The sequence below is a fragment of the Rutidosis leptorrhynchoides genome, chromosome 10, assembly GCF_046630445.1.
Source record: "Rutidosis leptorrhynchoides isolate AG116_Rl617_1_P2 chromosome 10, CSIRO_AGI_Rlap_v1, whole genome shotgun sequence".
Lineage (NCBI taxonomy): Eukaryota > Viridiplantae > Streptophyta > Magnoliopsida > Asterales > Asteraceae > Rutidosis > Rutidosis leptorrhynchoides.
The window spans coordinates 39,870,850-39,886,195 of record NC_092342.1 but is presented as its reverse complement, the minus strand read 5'-3'; positions in this window follow the sequence as shown (position 1 = coordinate 39,886,195).

Genomic DNA, 15,346 nt, shown 5'->3' with positions numbered 1-15,346 from the left:
GTTGTTGTCGAGAACGTTGTTGATGAGGATGAGTACGACCAATTTGACGAGTTACCGCCATTTTCAGTCGGTGTTCAACCTTTGAATGAAGTTGTTATTGGAAATAATACAATCTGAGTTAGAGAAGACCATGAGGAAGGAGACGAGGTTGCAGGTACATAAAAATTGTTAAAACAGATGATTGATTACCTTTTTTTTTTGTACAAACATGAGTATATTTTTAATGACTTATGCAACATGTCTTTTATGTCTTTTGTTAATTTTTTTTGTTAATTTTTTTTACCATGAAAAATTTTCTTTATGTTATTACCTTTTAAATTAATAATAATAATCTATACAATACAAATACAAATACAAATAATTCTAAAAAACACACACACACACACACACACACATATATATATATATATATATATATATATATATATATATATATATATATATATATATATATATATATATATATATATATATATATATATATATAAACATATATATGCACAGTTTTCAATTTTAATACCGGGAAAAAAACGCGATCACAAAACCATCCAACTTCTTCGTATACCCTAAACCATCCCACTTCATTATCAAACCTTCGGAAACACCCTACTCTATCATCATAGAACGGTGATTATTTGATGAAAGAAATCGATTTCGTCCTCACGGCTGAAGGATCGTCGAAAATACAGGTACAGATGGTTTTTTTAGTTATCTAATTGTTCTTTACTCGAATACTCTTGTTATAGACGTAATGACCATAAAATCAGACTATTATACTTGAATCGAGTTGTGTGATTAGGAAACAATAATCTAAAATTAGGTTATATACATGCACATTTTGTCTTAGATTATTCAGAAAATGGACATGTTAGGGTTTAAAAGTGGTTAATAGATGCTGCAGAAAGAGTCTAATATTTTTTGGTGTAAAGACATAATGCCCTAAATATCAGACTATTATACCTAAATCTAGTTGTGTTAATTTGACCATAATTATTATTGTTACCTACATAACTGATATGTACATATATATTGATTTTACAGAAGCAGAAATAATCTCAGACGTTGTCATTTATGGCTACCTACAATCGTCCACCATCGTTCATCCACATAATACGATTAGCAGATAAGCTTGAACTGGTATTGTTTTGTTGCCATTTTAACCTTAAAATTATATATTTTATAAAGCAAAACCATTGTAAGACATATCAGGTTATTATGTTTTGTTACAAGCTTTGTCACATGAATGGAATGTTGACCATTATGATACCATGGTTCCAAGACATTCTGTTTTCATCCACACCCTGCAAGGATATAAATCTGAAGTTACATTTTTGAAGAATGATCGTAGCCGTATGATACTTGGCGATGGCTGGCTGAAGATCATGAATGATCTTGATATTGGAGAAGGTGATATCCTTCTATTGACTGGAATCGACAAAAGAAACTACGAGTTGGCTATTTACTCACCTGACCTGTTTCAAAAGAATTTTTTTGATCCATTCACATCTTTTAGTGTATTGACTCGAATTCCGGCAACAGTGTATTAAAATACTCCATACAAACATTTCCCTTCATTCATGAAATTCGTCAACGATCCAAATGAACCAGGATTGGTATGGTCATTTTTCGCTATCGCATATGTAACACACATTTAGTATGTGTACATGATTATTATCTTAACAAATTAGTTTTATATTTCTTTAACAAAAATACCATTATTTTTTATTGGATGTAGATACTGCCAAAGGAATGGTTAACAACTACTTATGAAAACTCTGGACCCAAACAACAAATGATTGTTCACTTTCAAAGATGGTACAAGAAAATGGTGGTGGTAATCTCAGTTGAAGACGATGTTGTCATGTGGGAAGGATGGTATGAGTTGCTTAGAGACCTTAAATTGGCGTCTGGTGATTGTATGGTCTTTTATGCAACTGATTTGGAAAATCCTGAGCTTGTGATTTATGACCACCGTGGTGTAGAAAAGGGTTGTTTATTAACTTTTTAGCTGATAGACGATGATGTTTCTACTAACTGGGAAAAAGGATCAACTTCCCAATCCATTCCTGAAATCATTATCATTGATGACAGTTCAGACAATGATACCGAAAGTGATACCTCAGAAGATGAACCAATGCATCAACAACATCTACATCCTGAACGTGTTGTGATTATCAAAATACCGTCTAGTAAATTGTTGGTACGCTACTTATCTTTTTAAAGTTTAACATTCGTCAACTGATAAATGGTGGTACACTACTTGTCTTATCTTTTTACATATCAACGTTTTATGCTTCATCATTATAGAATAACAATTTGGTTAAATCTTTGGCTAAATATGTATTTTCTTTTTCATTAGCGTCTTCCAAAGGAGTTTATTGGACTTTCAGGACTGAGGAGTGGGTGTTATGTGAATTGCTTTAATCATGAAGGTGATGAATTCAAGTGGTGGTTGAAGCAGGAGACAGGGAAAAAGAAACCAAATCTGGCAGTTACTTACGGTTTTCCAGAGTACCGAACAATCAATGGCCTAATTCCTGGTCAATATTATGAACTCACGTACAATCTGGAGGAACAAAACTTGTATCTTTAGTTTGTTGTTTTACACAATTTTAGTTACTTTTGGTGTATAAGTGCTGTACAGTCTGGATGTTGTTAGCTTACATATTTTTTGTTGCACTTATACCATGTATTTGTTGTAATCTAATACTCTAGTATTCAGCAATTCTCCCTATATATAATAGCTGAATGGATAGTTTACATTTGGATACGCTAATGTTTTCTAATGATGCATGAAGTTTAGTAATATTTACTTCTTGCATTACTTTTGATTACAAACTTGCAACTCAATGCAATTTTAAGCATTTATCAATGATGGAACAATAGACTCATGTAAAACATACATTTCATTAGAAAATCTTGTACATATACTACATTGAAAAAGCCAAGTACATACAATTTACCATGATAAGTGAACCATCTTTGAAGGTTGTTACTTGTGACGTGCAACTTCAAATATAATCAAACTTGAATTAGACAAAATAGTTTATTGTAAACTACAATGTTCCATTACTAAACAAGATTAAAGAACCTACACATCGAACAATAATTGCGATTACGGTAGTAATTTACCAAACATCAACATCGACTATTAAATACGAACATAATTTACATATCATAATATAGAATTCTTACATACATTAGTAAATCTAAAACATAAATTGTTCTCCGGTGAGGAACTTAAAAGTTATCAAAAGATGTACACGTACAATTTGTACATAGATTATAAGTACTCCACAAATTAGAGTTAAAGCTGCACTATCAAAAGACTATTGACCCTAATGAGATTGTTAAAGTGGGTGGCTTCCATCCATGACCATGAAAAAACTCTTGTATCGATGGGAGAACCCAATCATACACCTATCACCCACTTTATACCCATTCAAAGCCACAAAGTACTCTCAGCCTTTCGAAACAAAAAGCTTTTTTTTGTTACATATGTGGCTTGTTTTATGTCCCACCAATGGAATATCCCTTTCATATCCAAGCATATATAGGTGCAGCCAGCCTCGAGTTCTCGGATGCGATTAAAGTCCTCAGGTAGTTCCTAAATGACATTAACATATTATTTGTTAATGATTTCATAATTATTTGTCATTGCTATATACACAAATACGTTTAACTGTTTCTCTAAAAAAGTATTTAACTCATCCAAAAAGTTCCCCTTGGTATGTCGAAGAAGATGTATGTGACATCAACGGTGCTCCATATGTTGTACCTTTCAGCTCTATTCAGCTGGTCAATTGCGAGTGCATGTGTTTGACTAGTAGAGGCATCATTGTTTCCAGCTGTATTTGTGATTCAATTCATTAATATGCAAACAAAGAATAAATTACTCAATTACATCACAGATCAATTGTTAGATTTAAAATGGTTAGATAAAATATATATGCTGTCATTTTCAAACCTAAGCAAACTATATTGGTACTGTAGCTTTAAAGTTCACAATACATATTGCTGTAACATAAATCAAACCCTATGTAACCTGTTGGGAATCTGCAGATAATTAGAAAATAATATATACAAGTGCAATATCATAAATGAACATATGGTATGAACTTGAAGGTATATAACACAACAAATTTACAGACACACACCTGCATGAGTGTAATTACAAAGAAAAACACTAATATTATATATGCACATAACTGTGAGATAAAATCGATTCAGGTGCAAATAAAAAAGCATAAATACGGGTGAAGTATAGATCTGTTGTTTGATTTTAATGATTTAAAATAAACAAATGTGATGATAAACTTTGTTCTAAATTTTTTAGGTTTTCAATTCGGAAAACCCTGTGCTTACAGTTAATAAACAATAAATTTTGTTTTAGAAAACACATTAACCTGAGCTCGACATGGCGGGAGATGGTTGTAGTTGATCGCTATTTCAAGTACAGAGATGGTGACAGGTGAAGAGATACTCCATATGAGGTACTTGAGAAGGTGAGGGATTTTTTTATTGCCTTTTTTTTAAAACATATATTTTTTGAAATACCGGATCATTTTTGCCTGGGCCGGGTCAAGTAGCTTATTACGGTGTATTAAAAATATGAAATATTTTACTATAGGTAATATACCTAAACTTCTTCATCATCAGATCAGCTTAATGGCCAAATCACCCACCATTTGGTCTCGAAAATTTCAAATTAACCGCCAACCTAATTGACACCACTAATTGACACAAAACAACCTCCGATCATAATTGAAACAAACCGCCAGTCTCATTTACTGTTGTATTATTTTCACAAACCCTAACGGTGATCTAAACTCCTTCAAATAGCTACTACAAACCATCAGTTAATCATTTTGTTATTTTGCGATTACATAGTACTATACACAATCCCACGAACTCTGTAGGTAACTGCAGAAACCCCCTAAATTCGATAAATTCAAGAACTTGATACATCAAACATCATGGTACGTTTATGATTTCAATTCTATTATATGCATACCTAGAACTACTAGTATTGTTAAGGTATTAGTCTTGTTATTATTGTTAGATTCTTATTATTGATTTTTTTAATGTATACAGAGCCAAAACAATAGGCCTAAACGAGGAGTTAGCAAACTTAAAGAAAAATCAGTGATTCCATTTGTGGTTGAATTTGACCAATTTGGGCATGTTATAGGAAAATATCAAGCTTTGTTTGCCAGTAACATAGGTGTTCTTACAAGGCGTAGGATTGATTTTATTGAGGATGATTGGAAAGTAGTTTCTGTAGATGAGAAAGAAGCGTTATGGTTGGACATAAAGGTATCAAATCATAACTTATAAGAATTTTGTTTCATAAAGGTATCATAATTTGTTAAACTAATGTTTAATTATATATGTAACAACATTTACAGGAACATCATTTTATCAAAGATGATTTTGCGAAGAAACAAATGCTTCATCATTGCAACGGGGCTTTTAAGAGATTCAGGGCCAAGTTAAGAATGTATACGGTTCAAGGCAAGCTTCCTTATGAAGAATGTCCAGATTACGGTTTCATAACTGCAGCAAAATGGAGACAATTTTGTGAACTTGAAGATACACCAGCAAAAAGGGTTAGTGTTATTCATTTGCTTTTAAACATGTATGGAATTACATTTTTAAATTGATGGAAACTAATGTGGTTTTTAATCCCATGTAAATTGGAAAGGAATTATGAGAAAAAAGCAGAGAAAACGCCTTGAAACAACCAAAAGATAATTACGCCCGTGTAGGTCGTTCAGGTTATCGAGGCCATCAAAAAGAATGGGATTTGGAGAAAAATGATCCTGAAAAGCGTACAGTATACCACGATATCTCCAATCCTGCTGTAAGGAATTATGTACTCGGAATGATGAAGCGAATGAAAGAAACGAAGAGGGAAATAATTCCAGATACGAATGTGTCCCTTATAGATAAAATTGTAATATACATTAAATTGTTTTTATAGCCTTATTAACCTAGAATTGTTTTATAATCGATTAATTTTCGTGTTTTGTTCCAGGTTAAGACAGATAAACAAGGAGGGGATGCCTTGTTAGTTAATGTGGAGAAAGAACACGGCGGTAGAACCAGAGGTGTTAGTAGCATGCTAGGATATAGCAAATTCGGTAAGCAACAAAAGGGAGACCAATTCGTAACAATGGAAAAGGTACAGGAACTTGTGGTTAAGGAGGTGCAAAGGGTGGTGGTGGAAAGAGAAAAAAATGAATCACATGAAACTTCACATGAAACTTCACATGAAACAGCTTCAACACCAGAACATCATGAACCGACAGAACATCACGACACGACAGGAAATATGCAACTGGTAGACGAAAAATTCAAAGAACCGGTAGACGCACTGGAAGTCTTACAGGTAGACGAACTGGAACAGGTAAACAAACAGGTGGTGTTGAATGACAAGTCTGTTGAGAGAAAACGGGGAATGGAAAATCACCCAGTTGTGGAGAAACAAGTGGAGATCCAGCAAATAGAGGAGGAACGAGATAACGTGGCGAAAAAACAGAAAGTGAATACTCTAGGCATGCGAAAAGAAGTGATTCATGAACCAAGGGTTCACGAGCAAAGGGTCAAGAACCAACCGTTTGCAGACTTGCAAAACATAAAGGTAATTGATCTTCTTTTATTTCAAAAGCTAAATGGATACTTCAATACACATTTAAACTATTAACTACTCTATAATTTATATTTCTTGTTCTTAATGTTTACAGGACGAAGTTGAAATCTTGTTATTTAACCCACATCGTATAGACTCTTGTGTGTGTTCAGGGTACACTATATCCAACCAACGAATTTACTCAAGTAAATGGGGTAAAAGTTGTTCCTTTTTACATGAAGGTGAAAATAAACAACTTTATTGAGGACTACACATCATTGAGGCTTCCAATACCGGTCAAAGACTTGTCAAAAAATACAGTGAAGGAGGTTTTAAGTGATGCGGTTGGAAGTTTTGTACAATGGCCTCTCATGAAAATGACTCGCATAACCAAGGTACATGTACTGTAATGCTTACTTACCCGTTTCTTGTTTTAATCTAAGTATTATAAATTATATCTTCATTCAGGAAATGGAGGCATATGCAAATGACATCAGTGCCCAAAAAAACAGTACACATTTTAAGGGGTGACACCACAAAGTCTAATGGAATTGCAACAAAAACAGGTTATTAATGTTTATATTCTGAATAATTTTTTTTCATGTAATACTCTCTGTATAGTTGAATACTCTTTGTAAATATTTGGATACTCTGAAAACTTGTATAATTCTTACTATATATATTTATATATCATGTTTGTTACTTGATAGGTGAAGACAGATATCGTTTTGTTCCACCCCATGACTTCAGAACCTACACCATGTGCTAGGGGGCATATTCATCCAACCGATGAGAATACCTTGATACATGGAAAGCATGTGCTTCCGTGCTACATGAAGGTGTCTATAAACTATGTTTTGCCTCGATTTGAATCTACATTGCTTCCAATACCAGATAAAAATCTTGAGTTTAATACACTAAAAGAGGCTATTGAGGCTATGATACAATGGCCTCTCTTGAAACTTCGTCCTTCAAATAAAAACAAGGTACATGTATAATTGCTTACATAATTTCTTATATTGGTCAACTGCATTTAAGTGTTATATTTAATTTTGCCTCGATTGTTATCAGGAGAGTGCAATGAAATCAAAGAGGGTTAGATTACAAAACAGAATAGATAAAAGCAATGTGTCTATTGGTACTGGTAGTAAGTAGGTATATATATGCTCATCAAATTTAAGTTACATCATCATACGTATATACGCATATAATTTAAGTTATCTGATGTGGTATTGCAGGTGCATCCACGTAAGAAAGGAGATTCAGGAATGCAATAAAAAAAAGAGAACAATTGTATAGTAAGCTGCTTTCAATGGCACATCTCCTACCCAACAGATTATGTGTACAAGCTGCGTATACTAGATGGATGAGTCCAGAAGATCCTACCGTTGGTTTCACTCTTAATGCAACTCCAGGAGTTTTTGGCATACCCGATGAGTGCGTAAGTATGATTGCTGCTGATGACATCATCACACTTTGGACAAGGGGTTTCCTGGACTGCAGCATCATTTTTTCCTTCATGCTGTAAGTGCATTTATCAATTCATATGCACGTTTGACTATAGTTTTCAGGTTTTGAGCTGACATGTTATTTTTTTTTTTAAATTTTTTTCCGTGTATTAGGGGTCTACACACTTTTATGAAAGTAGCTTTTACCGAACCATATGGGTTAATGAACCCTTATTATATATGTGGATCATTGATCACCTCAAACAAAAATTTTGTAATAAAGTACTTGATGACCGCCTTCAACTCTACTCAATAGTCTTTCTTCGCACCATATAATCAGAAGTATGTAATCATTCCTTATATATTATTGCTTACAAAAATTTTATTGTCTAACGAGTGTATTTTAATTTGCCAGTGGCCATTGGGTGTTGGTTTTTATATCTTACACTGAGTACAAAGGAATCATACTTGATTCAGTAAATAGGAATCAAAAGAAGACGAAAGATGATTACCTGATCACAGACTGCATAACGCAGTAAGAATTATTTCTAAATTAATAATAGTTGTTAATTTAAATCTTGATTACATTTACATTATGTCACATTAGACAATATCATTTGATCTTTTATTTGTCTAATTTTGAATAGGGCTTGGGGTCCTTTGCAATGGAATGTAGTTAAGGTTAGTCATCCTAGCTGCCTACAAACAGTCCTCCAAGTTGTTCATCCATGTTTACATGTTCATGTTAATGTTACGTGTTACATGTTAAATTAATACATGTGTATAAACGTGTGGTTATACTGCAGTGCAATCAACAACCCGACAGTTGGGAGTGTGGATATTATGTGCTCACTTGGATGCATTCGATCGTACATAGTCGTATAAAAAAGGAAGTTATTAATATTGACGAAGTAAGTATTTTAAGTTATGAATGATTAAATTTTATCTTTAGGTATATGTTACAAAAAGCTTATATTTTATATGTATATTTATATACATATTTAAAATTTACAGCTTTCATGGGATGAACGTTGTTTATCTACAATTGATTTCGACAATATTATGGAAAAATGTCATTTGTGGGCTCCTTTTTGAAGTCTGGTATGTGTAACCTTTATGTGACCTGATATTGCATGTCAACGGTCTTGGAGATTTGGTATTATTGTTAAAGTCCATATATTCATGAATGTTCAAAATACTTTTCTTTCAAAACGGGTAAAGCAAATCAATGGATTTTCTGAAGAGCAGGTGGATTTTTTGAGCTGCAGGATGCTTTGCTTTGAAATGGAGTAGTAGGCAGCTTTTTTCATTTGTATTAACTAGATGATTTAGATTTATGACTTTTTTCATTTGTAAATGTTATGAAGATAATTTATATGTATACTTGGGTTTCCTTTATTAATAAAATTAATTATTGTTTTATTCTTGTTGATCTATTACATTTACCAGTATTTACCAGTTCTGCAATTCAACACGTCTACTAGCACAACCAATTCAACACGTCTAATTGCTTTTTAAATTTATGTTATAATACAACACGTCTACTTGCAGAAGTCTGTTATATTTGGTGGCAATTTGAAATATTTAATTTTTAAATTTTTAAAAATTTAAAATTTTGAATATTTGAAAAAATTTGGCGTGTTTAAAAAATATCCCGGAACACGTCTAATTGCAAATACATGAACACGTCTAATTGTAACTACAAGAACACGTCTAATTGTAACTAGATGAACACGTCTTATTGAATCTAGATGAACACGTCTAATAGTGACTAACAGAATATACAGGAACACGTCTAATAGTAACTAACGGAACACGTTTAGTTGCAACTAACGGAACACGTCTAAATGAAACTAACGGAACACATCTAATTGAAGATAACGGAACACGTCTAAAAGACACAAACGGAACAGCCTAATCTAACGATTTGACAACACGTCTAATTATTAGTTTTTAGAGCGGTTCCTTGAATCGCACTATATGAGTACACTCATTTAGAGCCGTCACATGTAGACGTGTTTCAGAACACGTCTAAAAGCCTTTTTCCACACGTCTAAAAGAGCTGGAATGTAGTAGTGCCGGTGGATAGATCTCGTTGGTTTGCTGATGATCGATTTATGCTCTTTGGGTCGAGATGGTGCTGTAGCAGTTCAGGTGGTCTTTCCCGAGCCTGGCCGCGCTCGAAGGGTTATATATGGGTAGGTTTGGATTTTTGCAGGGGTGCAGGTTGTAACGACCCTAGATTTTCCAACGTTTAAATAATAATGTTTATTATTAATGCTTGTGATTTAATGAATGTATGTTATTACATTTACTTGTTACCATGATTGACTTTAAATGCCCGATTCGTCTTTGTGACACACGAACTTTTCACGAATAATATTTTTGAATATTATCTACATTCATGATTAATTTTTATTAATTATTTTAATTAACTAAGGTTACTAGTTAATTACTTGGGCTTTATTGGATTAATTTGGTTAATTACTTGAACTTAGGCTTTTGTTAATGTTAATGGACTTGGAAGCCCACCCTACTTATCTTAATGGACTAATTAGCCCATCTTTCATGTAAGTATTACTTTAAGGCTTAACTAGTTAGTTAGTGTCATGTGGAGGCTAGTTACTTATACAATTACACACCTTTCCCATGCAACTTAACTTTGTTATCATTTTAAGCTAATTACATGTAAGTAACTTGTGGACACTTCCCTCCCCCCTTTGTTGAAAACCGTCGGCCATGGTATACATGGGGAAGTGTTTTGCTTTCAAATTTTGTTCACTTACTTACTTGTATTCCATCTCACTTCTTCACACACACTTACTTACTTTTGCCCTCAACTTTCTCTGATTTCTTATTCTCTCAAATATTGTAAGTAACCAAGCTTTATGTTCTTCTTTTCTTGTCCTTGAAACCGTAGCACATAAGCATCATCATCATTCTTTTACTTGCTTCTTGTTGTTGTTTAATTACTTGAACTTTGTTGTTGATGTTTACTTACATGTTGTTAAGAACCAAAATTTCTAGTTTGTTCTTCATTTTATCTTGTTCATACAAGAACATACAAGAACCTAACTTTCTAGTTTATGTTCTACACTTAATGTTTTAAAAGACTGTAAGTTCATGAGTTAAAATCATACTTGAGTTCATGTTGTAAACTTAAAGTTTACTTCCTTAAAGATCAAAGCCTTGGCTTGAATCTTTAAAGTATGAACAACCATGAATTTGTTACTTGTAAATTTAATTTATTTCTTCATTTTATGTACTTTAAAGTTGTGATGTTGTTAAATTGGTCAAATATTACTAGTTAATCTTGATCATTTTATGTACTTCAAGATCATCGAACGCATTGGACCGGTAGCTTATCGACTCGAGTTACCGCAACAACTCGCCGGAGTACATAATACATTTCACATCTCGAACCTTAAGAAGTGTCTTGCAAAGGAAGACCTCACCATTCCTCTTGAAGAAATTCAAGTTGACGAGAAACTACAATTCATAGAAAAACCAATCGAGATCATGGATCGTGAAGTTAAACGGCTCAAGCAGAGCAACATACCGATCGTTAAAGTTCGTTGGAATGCACGAAGAGGTCCCGAGTTTACTTGGGAGCGAGAGGATCAAATGAAACAAAAATACCCGCATTTGTTTCCCGATGACGCAAAATAGGTACGATTTTAAAATTTCGGGACGAAATTTATTTAACGGGTAGGTACTGTAATGACCCGGACTTTTTCGATCAATTTATACTTATAAGATTAATATTTACATAAATTAAACCTTACCAACATGATAAGCAATCTAAATTGTTGAGATTTATGTTTTTGAAAAGAGTTTTACACAACGTTTGACCGTCCAATTTGACCGATGATATCACGAACTATATAACATACGATAATTATACGTTTATGTATATATATGTATTTATATATATTTAACATGATCTAAGGATGTTTAACATCTCATTGGGTACTAATAACAATGAGTTATAAGTATATTTTGAAACTACTAACTTAAGTTTTCAAAACGATAACTATACGTAACGTTCTTCGACATAAATACTTATAACCTATAATACTTATACATGCATCGTATAGATATGTATTTTATCAATTTTAAAGGGCTTACATACATAAAACAATATAAGTATATTTACAAAAGATAGCTATATTTGAATCGTCGTTCCGTTTTCTCAAAGATTTCTACACGTATATCTAGGGTATATGTACCCGTATCATACGCAGCTTCTAGATGTATTTACTATTGGTATATACCAATAAAAATCTGCTCCTTAGCAGCCTTAAATGATTAAGAAACATGTGGAACCAACCATTTGTCAAGTAGCATGAATTATTTAGCAAGAAAACAAAGTTAGGTATCTTTTTTTTCCTTTATAACCTAAAAACGTTTTTATGCATGCACACCATTTCTTCACCCCATTTTCTCATACTTACACTCCCATTTCTCTCTCAAAATACTCTTAACTTCATACTTGATCATCTCCAAGCATTTTCCCCATCATTTAGCTTCAAAAACAACCCTTAATCATCATAAGAAAAACCATACAAGAACACTTCAAGAATCCTTTCAAGAACACAAGTTTACTTCCAATCTTTCATCCAATTCCATCACTCTTTTGGTTCTAGGTTCTTACTCCTCTTTTACAGCAATCTTGTCCAAGTAACTTGAGGTAGTAACTTTTTTCATAACCTTATTCGATTCATATATATATAGCTATCTTATTTTATGGTATAAAATTTTAACAACAAGAACATAGTTTGAATGTTTTCAAACTTGTTTGCAAACTAAATAGATCCTTCTAACTTAACTTTTAAAATACTTCAAGACCTGTAATATAACTTAAATATATGCTAATTTAACAAGGTATAACTTGGTTTTTCAAAGAACACCTTAAAACTGAATCTACGGTGTCGGAGTGTAACCGGGGGCTGTTTTGGGTTGGATAATTAAAAACTATTTTGAACTTTGAATTGGAGGCTTATTTTCTGGAAAATTGATATTTACTATGAATATGTTAACACATAAAAATTTCATGATTTAACTCAAAGTATAAGTATTTTTAGAAAAATAATCATTTAAGGTTGTTTACATGATGAAAAATGATCAACTCCATAAGTTTCACTAAAGTTTGACCTATGACCTGTGATTTTGAATACAAACTAAGGTATTTACAGTTCATAGTCTTAAAGAGGGACTCGATCCAAGGAAGTGACAAGTTGAATCAACGAAAACGGAGTTGTAACGAAGAAACTATGACCAAAACGAGATCGGATATCTAAGACTAGTTTAGCTACGAAAATAATTGGAGAAAATTAAATAAATCACATCTTTTTAAAATAACATGATATTTTATATATATGTACTCATAATTTAATTTTATATGGTTCAGGATCACCCGTAAACAATACGAGAAGATTAATCATAAGATCCCATGATTGTACGCAACACGTCATTTGACAACACCGGTACTTTATGTACGCAACACGTCATTTGACAACACCGGTACCGTGGGTCAAGATTAATCTCGACCAATACATATACGATGGGGGTTTTTATTTATTTCATTGGGGGTTTATTAAACACCTAAAAATGAACCATTAAAATTGAATTACTAACATCGGACTGCTAACTACGGACTAAGAAATTATTAAAACTATTAAAAGTATAAAAAGTATATATATGTGACGATTGTTTAAAATAGAAATATATTGATAAACTATATATGGATAGGTTCGTGATATCAATCGGAGACCAAGTCGAAATTACATATCTTCAAGACAAAAGTGAGTATATAGTCCCACTTTTAAACTCTAAGTATTTCGGGATGAGAATACATGTATTTTATGTTTTACGTTATGGACACAAGTAACTGAAAAATATATTCTACGTTGATTTGTACCACTGGCATACTTCCCTGTAGCTTGGTAACTGTTATTTACAGCGGTATTGTAAACGCGAATCCTGTTGATAGATCTATCGGGCCTGACAACCCCAACCGGACTGGACGACCAGTATTCAACGGTTGCACAGTACTTCGTTTTGTGACTACACTTGGTACGGTGTAGTAAGATTTCATAATAAAGGGAATATGCGACGTGATTAAATGTTAAGTATGGTTACCAAGTGCTCAACCACTTAGAATATTTTTATTAAAATGTTTATATATGAAATCTTGTGGTCTATATTTATATCGCTGCCGGCATTAAACCTATATCTCACCAACTTTATGTTGACGTTTTAAACATGTCTATTCTCAGGTGATAATTAGAAGCTTCCGCTGCAACATGTTGAATTTAAACAAGATCTTGAGTATGCATATTTGTGTCAAAAATAAAACTGCATATCGGAGGATTTGTAATGTAAAATATGCTAGAAATCGTATTGTTATCATCACATGTAAAGTTTGTAAGTCTAAGATTATCGCTAAATGATAATCATCTTTATTTTGTCTAAAGCTTGTATCCAAATAAGAATTTTGGTTTGTAATGTAAAATATATGCAGTTGTTCTTTTAAAAATGTCGCATATAGAGGTCAATACCTCGCAATGAAATCATACGTTATCTAACACGTTCTTATGGTTAAGGACGGGTTATGACAGCCCGTGATCGCCAAAAGAGTTATGCCGACCTTAAACGAAAAGACTTTGAATTCAACGTGGGTGACCGTGTAATATTGAAGGTCGCGCCTTGGAAAGGTGTGATCCGTTTTGGAAAACGTGGAAAGTTTAACCCACGATACATTGGTACTTTTAAAATCTTGGAACGTGTTGGACCTGTTGCCTACCGTTTGGATCTTCCGACTCAATTGAGCTCAGTTCATCCTACTTTTCATGTATCGAATTTGAAGAAGTGTCTTGCTGAATCGGAACATGTCATACCATTGGAGGAACTTACGATTGACGACAAACTCCACTTCGTGGAAGAGCCTGTTGAAATTATGGACCGTGAGGTCAAAACTTTGAAACACAACAAGATTCCGATCGTTCGAGTACGATGGAATGCCAAACGAGGACCTGAGTTCACCTGGGAGCGAGAGCATCAAATGATGCAGAAGTATCCTCACCTTTTCCCGACTCCTCCATCTACCTCAGCTTAAAATTTCGGGACGAAATTTTCTTTAACAGGTGGGTAATGTAACGACCCTGGATTTTCCAATGTTTAATTAATAATGTTTATTATTAACGCTTGTGATTTAATGAATGTATGTTATTACATTTACTTGTTACCATGATTGACTTTAAATGCC